Below are 6,000 nucleotides of genomic sequence, written 5' to 3'. Positions count from 1 at the left end.
ACAGTGAAATACTGACACAATACTTAATATTCTCCTGCAATATATATATATATATATATATATATATATATATAATTTTTTAAAAGGCATTTTTAAAGAACTAACTGGCAATTACATTGAAATTACTTACATTGCTGAGTGTGACTGTTGGATCTGATGACATGTTTTAGGTTAACTAGTTTACATTTCTTTTGAAGTGAATTTCCTAGCGACAATGTTTGCACTATTCACCTGCCTCATCAAGGCCTGTTTAGAATACAGTGCTTAATACAGTTTTTAACCCATTATAAAGCCATGCACAGATAATTTAAAATGATCATAACAACTAACAAACACGTAATCAAGGAGCTCTTAAAATGTATTAAAATTCAGGTCTCTCGCTATTAGCAAAACCGCTTCATTAACATATTAAGACAATGTTCATTTGATAATTAGCTTCTGTTTTCTTTGCATCCTGGCAGTTAAATCCTCCCTGTGTAGCCAGAGTGAAAAAGTTTTTGCTTCTTCAAGGTACCTTCTGTGAAGTATCTGTGGATTTCTCATCATTTTTAAGCAACACTGCATTTTCTTCTTTTACTCTATATCTTTAATGTTGCGGATCAAGCAAGTTGATCCCATTTCTATGGCAAACTTGGGAGTTTTCAAATCTGAGGGCTCAAAACACAGAAAACAATGGGCCTCTTTTCTCTCTTGGGCTTATGCTTCTCTTGAGGCTTAAGGGAAATAATTTCACAATTTCTTGTGCATTCTCTCCATGGCACTTTTGTGCCCCAAGGACGGCTCAGAGGCTGGCAGAGAAGAACAACTGGTCAAAGAACATTGATTAGTAGAATTGTAATTCTCTGTCCTTTTTCAAATCAGCATTTACACATTCCAAACAGAATTATTCAAGGGTGGAGGGGGTAAGAGGCACTAGTATTTAAATATTTAGCAATATTTAATCCCCGAAATGAAACACTTGATTCTAGATTTTGCCTGACTTCAAATGTCAGAGACATCTGCTGAGATACTTCTGGGATGCATATGCTGTCCTGTATGTGCAGTCTTTTTCACTGTACTTCTATGCTGAACTGGTTGACATAGTGAAGAAAGAAGAAAGCATGGATTATTTATGTGAGACTGTTCCATCTCATATCCTGAATGCATCTTCCACCTATGATCATATCACCAGCAGTTACAGAGAAAGGTTCACTTCTGTTCCCATAGATTTGCAATAAATGGAGTTACAGATATACAGGTTAGACCAAATTTTTGTAACTTTCCCTGACATACGTTTAATGTGAGTAGTCTTTTAGAGCTAAATAGTAATTCTTTCTGAAATAATAGGCACTGAATGCTTCAGGTGTGAATAGCATGGTGGCAGAACTGTCCAGAATGATCTTAAAACACTAACTATTAAACAGTTGATGAAATTTAGTATAGGTGAACATTAGATGGTGCACAACAAAAACCAAAATCCCATGCTAAATTCAGGTATAGTATTATTAGCTCAGAAATAAATACTCAGGAATGAAAGGTTATAACAGACAGTCATCTCGATGCTTAGTCCAGGTAACAATGGAAATTGAATGTTAAAAATGCCTAGGAAAGGAAAAGAGAAACAAAGGAGAAAACATAATACTATTATATAAATTCATGGTACATCTGCATCCTGAACACTCTGTACAGTTCTTTTTGCCCATTTCAAAAAGTACAAAGCAGAATCTGAAAAAGCTCAGAGGTTAACACGGGTATGAAATGATTTACTCAAAAAGGTGAGATTTCTTCAGCCTGAAAAGATGTAAGAGAGTGGAAATATACTGGAGGTGTAGAAAGTCCTGTGTGCCTGTAGCAAATACTCATTGATTGTCCCTCTCTCAGTGCAAGAGCAAGGGAGCATTCCATGACACTGGCAGGTGGGAGTTGATGAACAAACAAAAAGGAGATCATTCTCCACATGTTGTTGTTAAATAAATGAATTTTTTATCAAAAGACACTGTGGGTACTAAAACTGTTCATGAATTCAAGGAGATGGAAAAAGTTCAAATAACACACACTCAGCAAAGATTATTAAGAGCCAAGTCTGGTTCAGGAGATTTCCAAGCCACAAGTTGCTGGAGATTGGAAGGTTATTTTGGAGAACTGTCACAGTGATTTCTCTATCCTCTTGCTCTCCACTACATATCTACTTTTGGTTATTACAGGATATTGGCTAGGTGAACCTTTGATCTAATATAGTGCTGAAACTCTTACAGTCTTGCGTTGGGTAAGACTCAACTCTGGGAAAGCCCTTATGGTAGGAATTTCATTACAGGTGCCCGCAGACAAATGACAGTATCTGTTCAGTGTAACAGAAATGAAGTGAAGCTGTCAGAGAGAAAATGTACCTACAGCAAACAACTGTTCACTGCTTTTTATTTCATTTTGCACTGACTGTTTTGTGTAGCTATTTCAGATACATGCTTAAGAAATCATACAGCATGCCTGATGTCTTCTCACTATTGATAATGGTTTATTATATTTCTTATTCTTTTGTTGTCAAATTATATGCACTGATTGCACAATATCCACAGAATTATTTTCATTTTCACTAGCACACACTCTGAATGAAATAAATAGGGGGAAGAAGATTGCATATTTTCATATATTGTCTCAGATGTTAGATGTCATGTTGGACAATCTTGTATCTTTTGCCTTAGAATGTATTCATCTCTTCTTTGATATCAAGGGCAGGTGGAGCAGCATATCCTTTTCATCCATTCATTTATTTCTGAAATTATGAGAAAAGTACTCTCAGAAAACATCAAGAAAAATGCATAAAAATACATAAGAAAAAGAGAACAATGTATTTAAGCTGATGGCAGGTTCCCCTCCCCTCTTCTGTCACTTCACCTAATTGAGTCCTCTTAGAGGTCCTAAAAAGTTACTTTCTTCCTTCTGCCACAAGGTTCTACACAATGACATGTGGCCACCTCCTTGCTCTGGGACTGCCACACTGCTCAGGGCACAGAAACAGCCTTCCCTGTTGTGCTGGGAGCTCTCCTGCAGAGATCAGCCTGGCCACTGATCCCTCCCAGTCAAGGCTGATGAAGAAGGTCTCATATCAGCTTGGGACACACTCTTACCACTACACTCCTTTCTTTTTCCATGTCTTGAGCAACTATTGTGCAGATGTTCCCATTTCTGAAGAAACTTGCACCTGGGATGGTAGGCGTTGGATCAGTGGGCTCCTGTGGAGAGATGAAAGCACCCCTGAGGAAGCAGCACAAACTCTAGCAAAAACCTTTGCTCCACAGGAGATACTGTCTAGGAGTGACATGGGTGAAACCTACTAGCTCCTGGTTTTCTTCATGTCATTGCCTTTGACAAACCACTTCAAATTCATCAGGTTACATTCATTAGCATTCATGTATCCAGTGTTATCAACAACACAACTTTCTGAAGCAACTTTGACATTCAGGATGTAAAACAAAGATATTCCTCTCTCTAAATATGCAAAATACTTGACCTTGAGTCTGACAGAACTTTTCCAGATGCTGTGATATATTTAACCTTCACTTTCAGAGTTTCAAAAATTAAGTCTTGAGGTGTTGAAAGCCCCAGATATTTTTTAATGGAAAGAGAAAAAATGGCAAATCAGCCACAGAGATGGCTCTGCCGAAAGATGCAGCTGCATCAGTGTGACTGGGTGGAAAAAAAAAAATGTTTTTAAAACAGAAACTGCTGATGCTGCTTTTGGTGAAGCCTCTGCAGCAGCTGTGATGGCTTTTAACTTTGAGTTTTCAGTGGGAAACAGATAATTCTTGAATTGCCATTATGAAAAACAGAGGCAGGCTTCAGAATGTCAGGTCAGGTTGAGGAGCAGGTGTAAGGTGAGCTGTGACTCGAACTCACTTGAATAGCAGGACTGAGCAGTATGCTGGGACTAAGTACAGAGTACAAAAGGGTTGTCAGCCTTCCAGCTCCACTTAGCCCCAAGACAAGCTGCTTTGGTGTTGAGTGGCAGCAGTGATGCCCAGAAAGTTGTGTCTTCATAGCTGACTTTAGAACAAAGCAAAAAAGTAAAAGTCAGCTGAGAGGAGAAGCCTGTTATCCCAGAGCATGGCAGCCTCCTGATCTTCAGCCCCTGTGCCTGCTGTTCAGCCTACAGATGCTGCACACAAGGTGAGGAGCTCTGGATCACAGTCTCTGATTAAACACCTGAAAAAGGAAGAATCTTCCAAACCAGACTCTCCTTCTGTGTGAGAAAAGGACTGCAAGGCAGTTGGTTTTAAGTTCTATGGCTGTGGAGCAAACTCACTCCTGGGTGAGCAGAGGGCTGAGAAACGATCCTGTTAAACGCTGACTGAAAACAGAATGTATTTGAGAAAAGCTCTGTTTTTGAGCAATTAACATTTTGATAGATAAATGTTTTGTAGAGCATTTTCTAACTAGCTCTGCTTGAATCTCTCCCAGGGAGAAAGCAGAAATGATTCTGCAGCTCATGGGTGGTTCACACTGATCTCTCAAAAAGACCCTTCATTTTCTTTCAGGGAATAGAAACTTCTGTACTTCAATAGCTCTGTCTGTGAGATCTGGCACTAATGTTTTCTTTCTTTGTATATACAAGTTAGCAAGACTTGCAGCAAGGTTATCCTACATTTTTTTCAGGGATTTTAACCTTGAACCCACTCTATTTCCTGGCTAAGAGTTATTAGAATTAGCATTTGGGATTTATTCATGAGTGAGTCAGAGACCAGAGCTTCACAATAAATTTCTCCAAGTGACATTCTGTTTCTCTTCTACCCCTTTAAAATTTCCTTTCTTGATCCTACGCAAGCTTCACATCCCTGAAGGAAACTGGTGACAATACTGCACTCTAATGGCAAAAGCAAAGGATCTGCAGAAAGATTAATAAAAACTGAGGGCACACATAATGTATTGAAATGTAGTGAAAGCAGAAAGTCTTTTTCAATTTCTGTGAGAACAAATGTTAAGAGTTTCACAGCAGATCTGCTTTCTTTGCAGCTTCCTGAAGCGTGAGAAAAGGTCTATTGGAGCTGCAATTTATTCATCCTTGATGGAGAGAAATGTAACACAGGCTTCGTTTACGGGTTGGGAGGACTCAAAAGGTGGTTTCTCACATATCTGTACTTTGTACTTATAGGAATAGGAAAAGAAATCCACCAGCCAAGAACAATGGGTATGACACGAGAAGGGTGATGGACCAAACACAACACTCCTACCTGACTCAGCACTGAGTATTTGATGCTAACTTTAGCATTATGTTGAGATGCTTGCATTAAGTGTGCCTCTCTTTAGTCAGTATCTCTGCTTATCTCATTTTTTCTGAGTCGTCAAAGTGATCCCACTAGTCAGATCCTTATGGCCTGAAAATCTTGAAAGCATGCTTAGATTTAGGATCAAATTTCCATTCCTTCCTATAGGACTGAGTAAGACCAGAGTCATCTTCTTCCTTCTTGAGACCACAAATTCACTTTTATTTTGACAACTAAATTAGGGCCACCTGTCACCTGCCCAGAAATTCTAACCTGATCATGATTCTTGTTCTGAATCTGAGAAATACTGTTTCCCAGGCTCAGAAGTTTGCAAGCTCTGTTGTCCTTCCATTTTTTATATAGATATATTTATATTTTATATATAAAATTATATATATATATATAATTATAATTAAAAATATTTTAAATATTATAAAAATAATAATAATTGTTATTATCATTATCTCAGGAAATTGGCTTCACAAGGTTTGGAATAGGGCAGGATAAAGTGACGGGAGAAAGAAACAAGAAGATGGATTGAATTTTCCTATATAGAGTAGGGAAAAAGAGACTCATGATCCTGAGGACTCACACCCTATGCTATTATCCAGGGGATCTGAAGCCACTCAGCATAAATGTTGCTGTTTCAAAATTAGGGATCAGAAAAAATGGATAGAATTGAGAATAAGGGTGGGGGGAGGGAGGGGGGGGGGAAGGAGAAGACTGCCAACCAAAGTCCAGAAAAATGTTTGTTTATTTGTTT

Source organism: Tympanuchus pallidicinctus, unplaced genomic scaffold (genome assembly GCF_026119805.1).
Source record: "Tympanuchus pallidicinctus isolate F22 unplaced genomic scaffold, pur_lepc_1.0 scaffold3, whole genome shotgun sequence".
NCBI lineage: Eukaryota > Metazoa > Chordata > Aves > Galliformes > Phasianidae > Tympanuchus > Tympanuchus pallidicinctus.
Note: the sequence above shows the minus strand (reverse complement) of the source record.